This window comes from Pogona vitticeps, chromosome 3 (genome assembly GCF_051106095.1).
Source record: "Pogona vitticeps strain Pit_001003342236 chromosome 3, PviZW2.1, whole genome shotgun sequence".
NCBI classification, from domain to species: domain Eukaryota; kingdom Metazoa; phylum Chordata; class Lepidosauria; order Squamata; family Agamidae; genus Pogona; species Pogona vitticeps.
Window position 1 is genome coordinate 30301925 of NC_135785.1, and position 17723 is coordinate 30319647.

Below are 17723 nucleotides of genomic sequence, written 5' to 3' on the forward strand. Positions count from 1 at the left end.
CAGAAAATTTGATTTATTTTCAGCACATGAAACTTTTCATTGTGTATCTCTTCTTTGCTAGAGAACAGGTTGTATAGTCATTTAGAACTTTCCATTTCCTCCTTTATTCTGGGTCTGTATTTGGAGTCTTGTGGTGGGATCTAATCGTCATAGAGAAATTATAGGTCTACAGATGTTTCCAAGATGTTACTCTGTCAGTAGCAGATTATCCCCTGTAGCAAAATCTCATTAAAGTGCAATTTACAGAGCTCTGGTGATGTTGCCATCAACCAAAATTAAAGGCATTAATTTTTCAAAGTTCACAGAAGTCCTTACATAAATGATGTAGCAGTTTGCAAGAACAATTTACAGAAGGGTTATTTGCTGAATTAACCTACATTAACAGAACAAATGTTGTAAGGGTAGAAGGAAGGGTTGGGCAGTGAAATTGCAGCTGTTTGCATTTTGTGTAAGGTGCTAGATGTACAAAAAAAAGTGTTGAAAGGTAACAATGACTGCGTGCTGGGTGAAAGGGGAGGGGGAAACAAGCACCTGTACTCTTGCTTTAAAGAGTTAAGCCTATAATAGAGTGATCACCAGTTGGGGACACCCAGGGAGACCTTAAATTCTACTTTGAAACATCTGTACTCAAGATCTTTTAAAATATTCCCATTTAGAGAATGAGTTTATGTAGCTCATGTTGCGAATATGCCTCTTCAATACGTTACTGCATGTTTATGCAGGTATTTATTGGCTTAGGAGGTCTACCCAAGCAGTGAGCATAGAAATCACATGTAGAGCACACTGGAACACTTCACTAGGTTTCATGGCAGGAGATGAAAGAGTCTATTCTATATGAACATCTATGTCTCTATGTATGTATACACATGGATGCATACATACACAACACATAGGAGCTGGGAATATGAAAATCAGCTTTATCAAATAAGAGTCGGGCCTCTGGCAGTACTAGGTCTTCATCTTCTTTCCACCAAGGAAATCCATTTTAGTATGATTTCAACATGGTCTTTAGATATGTGCAGCAGTACAAGTTTCAGTAATGTCTACAACAAAATTCTCATTGGTGTGGAAGGAGTCAGCGTTCTGATGCTGGGAAAATTGGCTTGTAATTTAATGACAAGCACTGTTACCCCTGTAGGAAGACACAATAATTACAATATTGATTTTGAGTTATCTTTAGAAGATATCCAGTGTACAAGTGAAGCATCTTTCTATGTGAGCTGTCCAAAATGTTAAAGTTTAGCCTATTTACTGAAGCTATTAAGAAGACTAATTTTTCGAAAGTAGTATATTTTTAAAGCAACGAAGTTATTAACATCTTAAGTATTTTTATTTAATTAAATGAGGAGTGCTCCCATTTGTGCAAAGTCTGAGAGTGCGGAATCAGAATTGAGCATACCAATGTCATTAGAGCCAGTGATCCTAAGATGAGACAGTGGTAAGATTCATGGCTATTAATACCCCAAATGGATCAATGGTCATCTAAGCAGTTAGGACACCCCTACACAATCGTTGAGCAGTCAGCTCTGACCATTGAAAGAAGTCAGTCTTGGACTGGGAAAGTGTGGCCTTCCAGGTGTTGGAATATAACTCTTCTCATTATTCACCATTGGCTGTATTGGCCAGGTTCTGATGAAAGTTGCAGTCTAAAACACCTGGAAGGGCACATGCTACCCACTACTGAAGCAGGTTCCTGCCTTCCAAAACTCATTATGCTGAACTAATTTATTGCTATACAGGTCAATTTAAAATTCTACCATAACACCTGTTATACACAGTATATTCAGGCAATGTCTGGAAATGCTTATGTGTGCATTGGCTATATAACTGAGTCTACTCATGATCAGAATCTGTCTCAAGGGGACTCTTTATTTATAGGGATGTACATACATATTGCTTTCTGCACAAGGCCATGAAGATTCATTAGAATGGCATCCTTGTGGAAGAAGGCTAAGCACACCCATCTGGACATTAGTCCTACTTTGAATCAATGCCAGTAAAACATAGTCCAGGGGCATGACTTGAATCCTACAAATCAGGAAGTGGGGTTAACTCTCCTATATGAGAATGGCAACCTAAATACATATATTTTCTCTTTATTGCAGAAAGAAGTACTGTAATAATTGCCGAGAGAAAGAACAATCTTGTCTTATTCAGTAAATTGTCTTTTTCCAGTATTTCAATGACACTGATTTTATTGGAACTTGAAAACTTAACTTAATTTACTTATTCTTTTCCCTCCTTTCTCCTCAAAAGGACCCATGGCAATATTTGGAATACAGTTCTCAGACTTTCTAACTAGTATGGCTGGAGTCTGGATAGTATTCTTTAGAAATGTACATATTTGGATGTGCTGATGACTATATGAAAGTTATGAACATGAAAGAGGATTAAGACATTTTAATCTCCCAAATTCCCATTATGTAGAGGAACCCACACAGAATGAGTTATATACAATACTGTAGTTTAAACATTCTAGAACATTGCCATCGGAATAATTATAAGCAATGTTTCCATTGGGCAGCTACACTGTTTTCTTTTGCATAGACTAAAATATATGGGAGAGAAATTGTTCTAACAAGACTATTGTGTTGGGGGTATTCTTTCTTTTCTAAGCCGGTGTAATGCATTGGGAAAATATATATCCCATTATGTTTTTTAGGGGGGAAATAATGATGCTGAGAAGCAGATGTTACATACTGTGATTTTCATTAAGTTGGTCCCCTTTAGGAGTCTCCCCGGAATAAACCTTTCTGCAAACCTTAACCCTAAAACTGTAACTCAATTGCAAAGTCTACAGCTAATCAGCAGTACATTGGAATGTTGGTGGGGTCAGAAAATTAAGATTTTTATCTGGGTGCATGGTGGTGAGGGACCTGTAGCATACTGTGTTTCCCCAAAAAGAAGACAGGGTCTCATATTAATTTTTGCTCCAAAAAACGCATCAGGCCTTATTTTCAGGGGATATTTTATTTTATAGTCACACCATTTTCTTCTGGTTGCTGCACAATGGTAGAAGACAGGGTTTCACTTAACTGTGGCTTAGCTTTGGGGTAGGGTTTATATTACGAGCATCCTGAAAAATCATACTAGGGCTTATTTTCAGGTCAGATCTTATTTTCAGGGAAACAGGGTAGCTTGCAGAAACTATAGATAATAATGATTATAATAAAAAAGTAATCACACCTTCTTAAAGCAACATGACCACTCATGAGTCACACTGACCAATGAAGGGGATGTATGACTTATATTTAGGACTGGAATTTAAACATAATTACAGGGTGCACAAAACATGACATGTAAAACTTCCATAGATTTCAATGGGCTATAGTCTTGTTCTTGTTATTAACAAAACCAGTGCTTTTTCTTTCTCTGGCCTTTCTTTGCTGATAGAACATGCTGCCTCCAGAATTTATCTTGCTTAAAAGTAGAGGTTTAATGCAGTGGTGGACCCTTGGGGGAAAAACCCTCCAGTGTCTGTCAATGACCTGATTAAGCCATTTATAAGCTTCCTTCAACTTTCAATTAAAAATCTCAGCTACCTTTATTAACAGACTCAGAACACTTCAGAGACTATGTTGTCAGTCCCACGAGTGGTCTCTTTCATTGAGCATTTATTATCTCATATCTTTGCCTGTTCATCCATATGAACTGTCCCTGCACGGAAGATGTTGGGTGCTAAAAGCATTTAAAAATGTTTTTAGTACATGCAATGCACCCAAATTAGCCCAGGAGTTTGAATCACATAAGAAGCCAGCCAGGATCAAAGAGCTGTCAGTGAAAAGCGAGAAACATTAGCAAGTGTTTGAAGTAAATTAGTTGCTGTTTTATCCAACTTTTATTCTAGATTGGAATGAACAGGACGCTATTTAACTTAATTATTATTGGGGTGTGTGTGTGTGTTTAAAATACTGCTTTTAGCTGCAGTTTTAATTTCTTTGAAGCCTCTTGTTGATCCTTCCACTGGATTAGGAGTGTCCTCTAAAACTGTTTGGTTTTGGTTTGCTCACAGGGTAGCTTTACAAGATTACATCCATTTCATAGAGATGATTGAGAATTTAACATTTCAAAACAATTTTATGCCACTCTCAATTACGGCTTTCCTAGATGAATTCTTAGAATTGCAGTTCAGTGAATATTTGTAGAATTATTGCTGCACAAGAGTGCAGCAATGATCTTGTGCTGAAGGAGCATATCAACATTCTTTAAGGCAATGATCAAAATGGGGGGAAAGCCAAACAAAAAATTATAACTTTTAAATTAGACTAGAGATCAACACCAAATTTGGCACAGTTGTAGCAGACAGTCTGCTCTTGCTCTGTGCTGCAGATACATAGAGAACAGCCCTGAAAATTGCTTTGTGTTTGAGTGACAAATGGTTAATTGATGAAAAAAGGGGTTAGTTTCTGGGATTTTCCCTCGAGTGGTGTCACTTTGTGAATGGTTAGTGAGCACAAGAGGGTATCCTATGGACCATCTTGACTGATGGCATTGTCATTATTTAGGCTACCCTTTGCTCTGCAAGGCTTGGCATCCTTTTTCCTGCCGTCAACGTGGGCACAATATTGTGCAGCAATATCAGGCAATTTCCTTGTATTCTGAATCTTAGGTAACTAGCACAACATCTCACATTCATATATCAGACAGTTTTTAAAGAACTGAATTATTTTTTAGAGACCACCAACCTGTGTTACAGAACTGCTGTTCCTACAATCTGCTGCAAAGAAAGATCGAGCAGATTTCCTGCAATGTACATACTCCCTAATAGTAAGTTCCCCCATAATATAGTTATATTGTTTGTAGAAGCTAGTTTTTCTGCACGGAGCTGAAATATCTAGGACACAATAAGAACAGTGAGATCCATAAGTCAATTCGGAGCAAGCTCATAAATTTCGTTAGGCTTGATTTTTGTCGTTGTAGTACAAATCTTTCCTTTTACATATTTTCTGCAAGTATAGCTGCAGAATATGTCATATTTCCTCCAAGCCTAGTTTATCTTAGCTGTACAAGAGAGGATGCTTTAATTTCTTCTCATAGGAGTTGGTCCTGAAACACATTGCAAGTCCTTCTCTATTCAGAAGACTGATGCTAAATGAACTAGTGCTTACACTGAGCTTTGGATTTTAGTCCAGTTCAGATCACATTCTGAATAGTATTGATAATGTATTATAGTAAAGCTCTATGAGCATTCACTGAAAATCTGGATAGAAAGCTGCTTCATACAATCAAGAATCCTGACAGCAGTCCATGTACACACAAACAACTGTACTCATGGAGCTATATTGAGGCATCTAATGAATGTGCATTGGAAAACTGGAGCCTGCTTTCCTTCTTTACACATTTATTGAAGTCACAGTCTGAACAACAGAATGGAATTTTATCATTACTTTCCCCCATCATCTTCCAACAGAGTTGTTAGATTGTGACAGAAAATGCAAAAACTGCTTGGTTTACAATGGTTGTTTGCAAAAATACCCACTTGGTTGTAGTTCTGATTGTTGCCTTCAGCTGCCAACATGAGGCTTCTTGAAGTAGGTGGTTTGGAATCACTGCTTCATCCAGACTATGTCTTACCCCATACTATCTTTGTACTGGGTGCTGCTAAACAGTTTGAAAACATTTTTGTCTTTTTCCTCCTTTTTTTTCCTTTTAGTAGGCTAGCGCTAAATTGCAATTGTTGGAGATGATAAGCTCCCGCTGCCTGTACAAGGATCTCTGCTTCCAGTATAATCTGACACAAGCAAACCAGCAAACAAATAAAACAGTTTACATGGATGGTTTAAAAAAAACTGGGGAGCTACGGTTTTAGTAGGCTAGCACTACTCTTTGTCACTATTGGTATTGATTTAAGGCTTCTGTCATCTGGATGATGGGAAAAATACCAATGTGATCAGTATACAATTAAGTGCTTACTCCAGAACAAACATTCTCTCTCTTATATCATAAGACATCCTGTGTTTGTAGTTATCTAGGCTGAGCAATATCTGGAGTCATCACCTGACCAACCGGCTGCCATGCTGGTACCCCTGCATTGTTTTCAGCCATACAGGAAAATATACTGCGTTTTCAGTTGGATTGCTAATTGGAAGGTACATGTGAAGGGAGAGAAAATTTACAGAAAAGCTATCTGACTTAGAATAGGACTTGGAAAAAGTTTCTTTTGGGGCTCTGTCTCCAAGAATCCCCAAGCCAGCATGGCCAGGTTCATGGTCCTGCCCAAAATGTAATTTGTGAGCAATGCGTTTTGTGCAGGATTTTGAAAGGAAACATGCCATGTACATGACACTGTCAAATTAATTTGAGTATGAAGAAAAACACCTTGAAATAACATTTTGATTATAGTGCTCTGTATCTTACTGGAGCCCAGGTTCACCAAAATGATTTCCTTCTTGTGACAAAGGACAAGAAGATACCCACTCCTTTCACCAAGAGATGCCACCAGATAGGAACTGAAATCTTTATTCAACACTAGTGATGAGACACTGTCCTCTATGACACCTCAGGCCAGTGGGCTGGGCTAGTGTTTCGAGCAGAGCAGGCCACAAAAATTGACACATTAAATGGTTGGCTGCAGTTGATTTGGTTTCTGGATTCATTTCCCTGGATTCTCCCACTGCCTTGTTCCATAAATAACTAGTCTGATTTTGACACTGCCCCTTTTCTATGATAGTAGAAGATCCTTCATTCTACCCTATGATACCACAAAAAGCCGCCCCCCCCCTTGTCTCAAGCTTCAGTCCTGAATTTCAAAGAATGTGATGCTGTGAACCTGATAAACCTATATCTTTCTCCCAGTCTTTCTTCTCCCCTACATTTTGGGCATGTCAGATCATAGTCTGGTTCTGTATAGTCCTTCATAATACCCCTAGGACCAGAAAGTCATGCCCTGCCAGCCATGGTTCTGACATTTTCAAACAGAAGGCACTTTCTCTTCAGAATTAAAATATATAGGCTAAAATACTATTGCTTAACATCATAAACTGCAATTAGAGTAGGCCCATTCAATCCCTGGGGATTTGGTACGTTTCCTCCTGCATAGGCTTCATTGGCTCACTGGCCCTACACTAGTCATGACCTACTGTACTAATAAACAGGATTTCAACCACTATACTGTATATAATTCTGTCTATTTCTGAACAGATACTCTCTGTAGGAAAATAGGACAGAGGAAAGGAAGGGAAAATAAAAGGTGGTTCAAAACTGAAGTCAGTTTTATCTGGAATTTCCATATGTTACATGAATGAGGCAGTGAAATTCCAGACTAAAAGACTTGTCTAGAAATAACCTCAGTGTCAAATTTTGTTCCAGAAATTCTGTTCTGTTATTCAAGTGCACAGGTTTGGCTAGCAAGATAATCATGAGAGCCTAAGAAAGTTACTTTTTTGTACTACAAATCCGGAAATACCCATTGCCATGTACTAAAAGTGTCAGTAGGAAAAATGTAGTAAAAATGTCCATAAACTTTCCAGCCTCCTGTAATCTTAGGCAGTGCTGGCTGGAATTCTACTGATGTTCACATAATATCTGTGTAAGGTAAAGGTAAAGGTTCCCCTTGACATTTAGTCCAGTCATGTCTGACTCTAGAGTGCAGTGATCATCCCCATTTCCAAGCCATAGAGCCAGTGTTTGTCCGAAGATAGTTTCCGTGGTCACGTGGCCAGCACAACTACACACAGAACGCTGTTACCTTCCCACCAAGGTGGTACCTATTTGTCTACTCGCATTTACATGCTTTCAAACTGCTAGGTTGGTAGGAGCTGGGACAAGTGACGGGAGCTCACTCCGTCACGTGGATTCGATCTTACGACTGCTGGTCTTCTAACCCTGCAGCACAGAGGCTTCTGTGGTTTAACCCACAGTGCCACCACGTCCCTACAAGATTTGTGTAGCTTGTTGCAAATAATTGTGATGCATTGATGAGGTGCTAGGGCACAACTGAGTTGTGTGACCATGCACACAACCAAGACATGCCCTGGCACCTCGTCAATTAGCTGCAATTACTTTTAGGAAGATATGCAGCCTTTTCATAAACACAAATAGAACTCTAGCCACTGAATAGCACAAGGAAAAGGTTATTGTGAGCACATTCAATAATTATGAAAATATAAACAATATTAATTCATTATTTTAGCTCTTTTAATTGCTGTATATTAAAAGGAATGAATGCCTGATGACCTCAATAGTCTTTGGACTAACAATCAGTCTGAAGAAAATACAAGTCATGGGCCAGGGTGTGGACTCACCTCCCTCTATTATCATCTCTACAAAAGAACTGGAGGTTGTTCATGACTTTGTGTACTTTGGCTCAACTATCTCTGACACTCTTTCCATAGATGTCGAGCTGGATAAACATATTGGAAAAGTAGCTACCATGTTCTCTAGACTCACAAAGAGAGTATGGCTTAATAAGAAGCTGATGGCATATATCAAGATCCAGGTCTATTGAGCCTGTGTCCTGAGTACACTCCTGTACTGCAGTGAGTCCTGGACCCTTTGTGCATGGCAGGAGAGGAAGCTGAACACGTTTCATATGTGTTGTCTCCGATGCATTTTTGGTATTACCTGGCAGGACAGAATTCCAAATAGAGTAGTCCTAGAACAAGCTGGAATTTTTACCATGTAGACATTACTGAAACAGCGACGTCTATGTTGGCTTGAGCATGTTCTGAAAATGGCTGATGGTCAGATTCCAAAAGATCTCCTGCATGGAGAATTAGTGCAGGGAATTAGTGCAGGGAAATCACCCCAGAGGGAGACCACAGCTGCCATACAAGGATATCTGCAAGTGGAATCTGAAGGCCTTAGGAATGGACCTCAACAGATGGGAAAACTTGACATCTGAGCATTCAGCCTGGAGGCAGGCGGTGCATCACGGCCTCTCCCATTTTGAAGAGACCCTTGTCCAGCAGGCTGAGGCAAAGATGCAGTCCCAAAAGCAGCAAAATCAGAGAGCTGGACAGCGGACAGATTGTATTTGTCTTCGGTGTGGAAGGGATTGTCACTCTTGAATTGGCCTTGTCAGCCATACTAGATGTTGCTCCAAGTCCTCTATTCAGAGTATGTTACTATAGTCTCTCGAGACTGAAGGATGCCTAATCTAATATATTTTATAACTTAACAGGAATAAAAAAATGTACATTAAACAAAACTTATGGGAACTCAGAACTATGCTATTTTGTAGTAACCAAAGTTTAAATAAATGCATGTAAAATCATGGGATGTTTTTCTTTGTATTACACAGTTAAGCTAAGAAAGCTAATAGTTTTTCAGGAACATTGTCATGTTAAATAAGATGACTGGGGAAAATAAACCAAGGCCCTTTATTGTTTTAACCAATAGTCCACTTTGAATAAATTTTGATGTGAGGTTTCTTAAAAATATGATATGGATAAGAAAAGAGAGTCATAAAACTAAATGCAATAACAATTGTTTGCTGTTAACAAACAATTCCCATGGTTTTGTTCTATAAGATCCTGATTAATTAAAAACACACACAGAACCACCCCTAAACTGCAATTGATTTTAGCAATTTCTTTCTACAGATTCTTCTCGAAATTTGAATCAGGCAATAAAAGATCTGTACAATTCATAAAAAGAAATACTGTATACCAGCTTCTCTTTGGAACCTCACTGAGTCAGCAATTAAATGCAGGCTGTCTTGGGTACAAAGGCTGACAATGATGTTCATTTCTAAACAACAGCTGGAGATCACATGGCGTTTTATGAAGCACAATGTTCCCAGTTGCCATTTTGTTTCTTCCTGAAACAAAATGGCAGCACCCATGTTGAATGTATATGATTTATTAGCTTGGTAATAGCATACAGCCCTTGAACTGAGTGTGTGTGTGTGTGGGGAGTTGATATTTGGATTTGACTACTGATGAGTTTTGCTGTTGATTTTTGCTATTGTCAATGACTTACTCCTATTAAATAGCTCACCTCTTGCTGTTCCACTTTTAGCCCAAAACCAGAGTTAGAGAGCATTTTTTAGTTTCTTGCAGGCAGTCCTAAATTCTACAAAATATTTAGCAGGTTACTTCAGCATGTAGAATTTGACAAAACAACTATTTCTTATTGTTTAATTAATCAACTGAAAAGATTTACATCGTACCCTTCAGCAGAACCACTAGAGCTATAGTAATTTCTAAAAAAAAATGTTTTACATAAATAAAAAGTAACAAACTGCTGGAAATCTCAGTGGTCGGAGTTCAATTCGCCCACTATGCCTCTTTGACAAAAGCTGGACTTGATGATCCATCAGATCCCTTCCAGTTATTCAGTTCTATTATTGTTACCGTTGTTATTGCGATTGCTGCTAACAACGTGTTCATAGAGAATAAGAATAAAAATCATTTCTAGTAGATCAAAAAGTTTGGGATAAAAATACTTGTACATATAGCCAAAAGGGTAGAAGCGCTGATGCCAGATGAGAAACTCTGTGGAAGAATTACACACCCAGGATACCTCCACTAACAAGTCTCTCTGCTTTCTACCCATTTTACTTAAGTTGATGCAAAGATCTGGAGGACAGCTGTGAAGATGACCTCAGTACAAGGACTGATTGACGTAGGAACACGTGTCTATTCAAGAAAACTCATCTTAAATGATAATAATAATAATTGTGTGGTGCTCATTGAATTCTAACATATGATGGCTAATGCCAGGGTTTTCTAGGCATAAAGAACTCAGAATTGGTTTTCTGTTTCCTTCTTTTAGGGTGTTCTAGGACTGCACAGACTGCCCAAGTCCACACAGGCTGACTGTTCTCTCAAGAGGGACGGTGGGGAATCAAATTCCCAATCTCTGACTCAAGATCCATGTCTATAACTCACTCAGCCAGCTGCACTATACAGTGCTTTAAATGTAGAGATGAGAGCGCAGCTGCCATGAAACCCCATCCATAATAGCTATTACCTATCCTGGCTGGGGGATTCTTGGCTCTGTCAAAAAAAAAAAGTCGCTTCCACCAATCCCTGTTATATGTATGCCCAGTGCTAAAGGCAACAAGGATGCACATACTGCATTCATGATGTGCAGTCATTGAACAGAATGAAAGACCGAAACATGGGACATCAAAACATTTCAAAGCCTTAACCTCTACTTTCAATGAAGTAGCTCCGTTACTGGATCATCTCCCCTCCCTCCCCCATTGTAAAAAAAATCAGAAGCCCTTACCTCTCCAACATCACAGTGAGGGGAAATGCTGGTTTTCTGAGCAGTATGTCAGGGAGGGTTGTCTAGAGATGCTGCGAATATCAATGATCTTTAGCTCTCCAGGTCCCAGACATAAACCACTGGAGCATCTTGGAAGCAGCAAAGATTCATTATATCTGATTGGTCTCAATAGGAGGGTGAACTGGTGAACAGGAAATGATGGTCAGTCAGTAGTTAGACACCTTGGCAGATCTTCAAACAAAATTTGGTCCCATGTCAAATAAAATGCTTTTCAAAGAAGTCTTAGCCAAATCAGACAGTTTTTCTGATTTTTTGAATCAGAATCTGGACCAAAGCTTGTGCTTGGTGAATGTTCTTCATTTTAGATATGGATAATCCAAATCAGTTTCAGAAATAAGTTAGCAGCTAGACTGATTTTGTGCATATTTTTGAAATTATTGGAAAAGTCTAAGTGATCAATATATTAATCTGGATTCCATGTGATAAGGCTTGCATTACCATAGAGACATGAATGGGCTCAATGTGAACCCATTTTAGATCTGTTCTGTACTGTACCCTAGATAATTTCAAGTAGGCTTCAAAGAAAGGACCTGGACGTCATACTGCCCTAATCCTGGAAAATGAAATGAAATATAATAAAATAATCTGGATTTAGCAGAGCTTGCAATTGTCTCCTTCTTTTATTGTATTTTTACCAATTCAAACTGGCAGACTGAAAATATTGGGTCATTTTATATTTAAAAGTAAAAGGCAATGCATATTCGAATTAAATTTTGGCTGAATTAAACTTAGGTTCATGCTGTTGTTCCAATTTGTATTTGATTCTCCATGTAAGAAGCCAGCCCAGTCCTCAACTTGGATCAGGACTTGCATAGAGGCAAGGACTACGCTGCCTTCTCCAACAATGTCATCATCTGAATTCTGCCGAGCCTGCCATTTGTGCCGTTTATTTTGGAAACACCATGCATGCCAGGAATATAGTGTGAATATTGTCAGATCTAGCTTGGTAGGATTAAGATATTTGGAGATTTTAGCAAGTAGTTCAGAAAATTTGGCTTTGTATTTCCCAGAGATAATAGACAGGAATGGTCGTAAGTTTTCCTGTTTAGAAAAAGGTGCCACAGTACAGTCTTTGCCACTCTGTTCATTTCAACAAGACTTGCTGGTTAAAACTGATCACTACTTAGTTCAAAGAGATGTATGTGTAAATGAAAAGGAATTCTTGAGAGCATGAGATCCTGTTACAAATTCATAGTGGAACAGGAAACAAGACATGGAAAGCAGAGAGAGAGAGAGTGAGAGAGAGAGAGAAGCATTTTCAAAACATACTTTTGTATCATTTCCTCATAGCCATTATCATTTGACAAAAAAGTCATTTAAAGCATATACTCTGATTAGATCTGTATTAGTCACATTTTAATGTCAAATTATGTTAAGGCAGAAGTAATGATTAATTTTTCTATAGGAAATTTCATCAAGTTATAATAATTTCGGTCTTATCTCTTGGAGCTGGATGTTTCTTCTATTGCTTTAGAGCTAATTTGGGCCACATTATATATAAAATTAAATCTTACTTTTATAGCTACACCCTTGGGGTTCAATGACAAGGCTTTATGAGCTAGAAATTAAAAGTACTGGTTGAAAATACTATTACATTGTACAAGCTATTATTAAGGCAATTTACAAAGTTGGTATTAAAACTATGCACATTTTTCATTGTTAGCACCCATATATTCAGCAAGCCCATGGGACAATTTGGTGTATAATTTGGCAAATAAAATCAACTGCAAGGTAAACAAGTTTGCAGTATTCCTCCCTGAAGAAAATTACTCTGTAATAACTGTAACACTGACTTAACACAGGAATGTTATGAATTCGGGGGAAAATGGATTTATACCACACTTATTTAAAATGCCTTTTAAAAAAAGGCATTCTGCAGCAGTGTATCCCACAGCTATTAGTTTATATACAACATTTCAGCACATCTTTTGACAAAGAAAACAATATTTTTATGTGCCAGATGTCCTATTTCAGTAGAAAAAAAAATATCCTCATCTGCTGCACCACAGATGCAGCCCTCGCTTCCCCCTCGCCATGGTCTTCAACAGTTTTACAATAATTTGGATATTGGGTTCATCTAGTGCTTTTCATGAGCCTCAGGGAACATGTTTGTGTGTATATAATGTTTAACAGTAGTTCTCAAAGTTCTGTGTAATTCATTTATACTGAGCACCACGGGTCGGGGTGGGAGAAATATATTTATAGCGACATGTTGCTGTAGTTCACAGAGAAGTCAAATTAAAGTCATTTGCATGATAAAGTTATATGTTAACACCAATAAATATATATTGAACTGCTGGTTACCTTGATGTTTTATGTGTCTGGCTGTGGAATCAGAGGTTGGGAGTTCTATTCCCTGCTGTGCCTCCTTGACAGGGGCTGGACTCGATAAGCCATAGGGCCCCTTCCAGCTCTGCAGTTCTAAAATGATGATAATGATGACTGTATTGTGGCATAACGATTTGTTAGGGGTGAAGTAGATAGCAGTGACTGGCTGAGCAGCTTTAAGGCCGTAGAGGTGAAGTGGGAGGCAGAAACATTTCTGTCTCCTATTGTCTGAGCTACTGTTACAGACTTGCTGAGGTAAATGGTATCTTGGAGGATTCTCCAGTCCTGTGAAGCAAATGGTGTGGGAATAACATTCAGAAAGAAGCAGATGCAGAACAGTGGTGGTTGGTCAGAAGGTGGTTGGTCAGAAGGTGACACAAAAGGATGCAGATAGAGGAAGTTGTCCAGAAGTATGAAGATAAGACTATAGGGTGAAGAGTAACTCAAAATGGTGAAAAGTACACATACACACGGCTGAGTGCAGCTGAGGCATTTCGGTTGTGTTTTCCCAGAATGGCAAGTTTAGCAGAGACAAGGCAAAATGAGGTGTTGTTGTGATACATACTGCCCAGTGGCTTCTGCTGCAGGCAGGAATGGATAAACAAACCACAGTAGTTTGTTTAGCTTGACATGTAAACCTGGGAGGACCAGCGGTCTGGCTTGTTCCTTCCCTTCTACCTCAACAGGCCTGCAGAAGAAATCTAGAAATAACCATGGTTTGTTAGGAGGAAAACAAGCCAGAGTGTAGGGCCTTACTTTGTTCAAGCAACTCAATAGACAAATGGAAGGCTCAGAATTTATTTAGCCACTTCTGCTTGCACTGAGAGAAATCAGACAGTATGTGCGCCAGGAAGCTGGTTCATATACATCAAGTCTGAATGGCTCCATTTCTTGATGTGACTAATCTAGCCTTTTCTACTGTTTCTTTAATGTTACAAATTACATGATTGCATATGATCCATAGTGTCAAAGTTGTTACAGGAATCATATGACACGAATTTCTGACATAACCAGCAGTCCTTTTTTGACCAATAAGTGGCAACGCATCCATATCTATTCTGTGGTCTCTGTGCTACTGATTTGAATTCCAGGAAAGAGGAAAGGTGGGGTGGAGGAGAAGGGACAGAAAGTATAGAGAACTGCTGGCTCCCTGGATTGCTCGTTTAAGAAAGAATCAAAAAGGTCTGTGCTCATTCCCTTATCTATCTATCTATCTATCTATCTATCTATCTATCTATCTATCTATCTATCTATCTATCTATCTATCTATCTATCTATCTATCTATCTATCTATCTATCTATCTATCTATCTATCTATCTTAAAAGTGAAAGCCATTTCCTGATTATCTTTGCACCTGAGCCAGCTCAAAATGGGAGATACGGTCTTTAAGATAGCTTGGATTCAGGCCATTTAGTGCTTTATAGGTTAAAATCAACACTTTGAATTCAATCTAGAAACTGATTGGCAACCAGTGGAGCTGCTGTAACAGGGGTGTTATGTGATCTCTGTAATGAGCCCCAGTCAGCAATCTGGCTGCTGCATTTTGGACCCACAAATGTTTCCTAGCACTGTCCATTGGTAGTCCCACATAGACTGTGTTACAGCAATCCCACTGGGAAATAACTTGGGCAGGTGTCACAGCAGCCAGATCAGATCTCGCAAGAAATGGACATAGTTGGTGCACTAGTTTTAATTGTGCCAATGCACTCCTGGCCACCACTGAAACCTGGGCATCCAGGCTCAGGGATGACTCCAGGAGCACTCAAACTACACACCTGTGTTTTCAGGGGGAGTGTAACCCCATCCATCACAGGCTGCATCCCTATTCCTTGATCTGCCTTTCAATTGACCAGAAGCACCTCTTTCTTGTCTGGATTAAGTTTTGGTTTATTCACCCTCATCCAGTCCAATTTCTGATTCCAAACATTGATCTAGAGCTGAAACAGCTTCCTCAGATTTGGGTGGCAAGGAGAGGTAGAGTTGGGTGTCATCTGCATATTGGTGACACCGAAATGTAAAACTCTGGATAATCTCTCCCAGCAGTTTCATGTACATGTTAAATAACATAGGAGACAAAACACAACGGAAGTCCCTCCTACAGTCCTTTTCCTGTGACAGCTTTAAGGAACGAATGGAGGCTTTCTCCTGGCAGCTAGGGAAAAAGGATGGGAAATAAGAAGTACAACAGAGTGCCCAGTTCTCTAGATAGTCACTGCCAGGCTAGAAAGCATCTTGTCCTATCTGAAACAGTCAATGTATAACCTGTCCATGCCATTTATATTTTCCCATTGCTGCAAGTGGAACTTCCTTGGAGAATCAGAAACATGCTAATGCTGACAGGGACATCAAAAACAATCAAGATGAAAATTTTCCAACAGGGCACACAGTGTAAGTCTGGAACCACCCTATGTGCCCTTTCCCAAGCATTGAGGGCCAATGCAAAATACCTACTTAATATAAACTAAAATCTGCTTACAGTGCAAGAAAAAATGGAAACACCATCTTCTCACTAACATGAAACTTTTTTTTAAAAAAAAAAAAGGTTGCCAGAGAAATACTGTACAATTAAAAAGGAATATGCCTGATACTTTACTGCGTTTTTGGCAGTTCTTCTTTATAGTCTTTATTGCTGTTCTGTTCTAGGAAACAGACTTTTCTTTGAAAACTGCAGTATAATGGAAGAACTGCTGTCAGTAAAACATTCATATTTTATAGCCTTAGGAAAAGTTAATATATAATTAATTTGGTTATAGAACAAGTAATTCAATTTTATATTGCTTCCATTAATTTATTAAATACCACACAAGATTTTACATGAGACGTGCACAGGGGAAAGGGGGAAAAACATCCAAAATGTTTAACATGTTTATAGGATATGAAAGGATTAAAAAAAAAACATTTTGCATTATGTAATGCATCAATCAACCTACTGAGATTACCCTGGAAAAGCTTTTTGTATTGAACAAATGGAGCTTGATTTTTTAGTCTTCTGCAAGAATTTGAACTTGCAATACTATACACTTATAAATAATGCATTCTTGCTGTTGCTATTGTTATTGTGGACTGCAGATCAAAATCCTAAATTATGCAGCTGCATGAAATATAAAGTCTCTCAGAACTAATAATCACCAAGGCAATTGGTATTTAAATATCTTGGTGAATTTGAGTAGCTCCTGCTTTTTTTAAGAAAAAGGAAAACATTTAACACAGAAAAAAGAGGAAGATCTAAGGTGGGAAATAAGCTAGTTAGAATACGCATGAAGGTTTGTTCAGTCCAGTTTCTGTGTTTACAAGGAAATGTTGCTAGATTTTGTTTTTAAAACACGTGAGTAATGACATTTAATTGATATAACTGTGGATTAAACAAAATGAGTTTTTGTTGATTGATTGGAGAGTGCCATTTTGAATAACCGAGAAGAGTATTATAATTATTAATACATAGAAGATTTATTTTTGAGGGAATTCAATTGTAGGGAAAAATTGTGAAGACGAGTAAAATAAGCATTCCCCTTAATTTATACTATGATCCTGAAAAATATCTTTCTTATGTACCAGCTAAGCATGCCTGTGAGCAGGGCAGAAGTATAAGGCCTCTCTTGAAGATCTTAAAGCCCAGAGAGGATTATATGGACCAATGTGGTCCTTCAGATACCATGGGCCAAAATCTTCAAGAAACATACTTTGTGTCCCATCTTTATGGAAAATAAGCTGGTCTGAAGCAAGACATGTCACTTCAGAAGAATTCTAGCTTCCTGGACAATATCTGAAATATGGAAGAGATGCTTTTAGAATAATGCTTAATGTTGTTTTCCATTTACAATCACACAGCTGTGACAGAGCATGGACTGTTGTAGTCTTATTGTGCTTTGGTATTTGGCTGTATATCATGGTTCCAAATTGCAAAGGTGTCATCCACATATCGGAACCAGACTGTGGGTGCGAAGGGTGCCGAAGCCAGGGCCAGTTTTTCAATTTGCAATTTGGAGCCACAGTGAAGAAAAATTGGAAGAATTTCTGAACCATCTCAACAGCATCCACCCAAATATACAATTCACCATGGAAAAAGAAATAGAGGGCCAACTCCCGTTCTTAGATGTCATGGTCGTACGCAAAACTGACCTATTGTGACACAGGGTCTACAGAAAACCCATCCACACAG

The 17723-nt window shown here is 38.6% G+C and overlaps 2 long non-coding RNA genes across 2 annotated transcripts in view; one reads left to right on the top strand and one right to left on the bottom strand.

Moving 5' to 3' along the window:
- LOC144587805 (uncharacterized) overlaps positions 1–7854 on the bottom strand; it is a 476988-nt gene extending 469134 nt beyond the window's left edge. Inside the window, exon 1 of the long non-coding RNA XR_013542964.1 lies at positions 7824–7854. This is a non-coding gene — a long non-coding RNA (uncharacterized LOC144587805). The remainder of the gene's footprint in view (positions 1–7823) is intronic.
- LOC144587806 (uncharacterized) overlaps positions 1–17723 on the top strand; it is a 223590-nt gene that overhangs the window by 70062 nt on the left and 135805 nt on the right. The window lies entirely within an intron of this gene.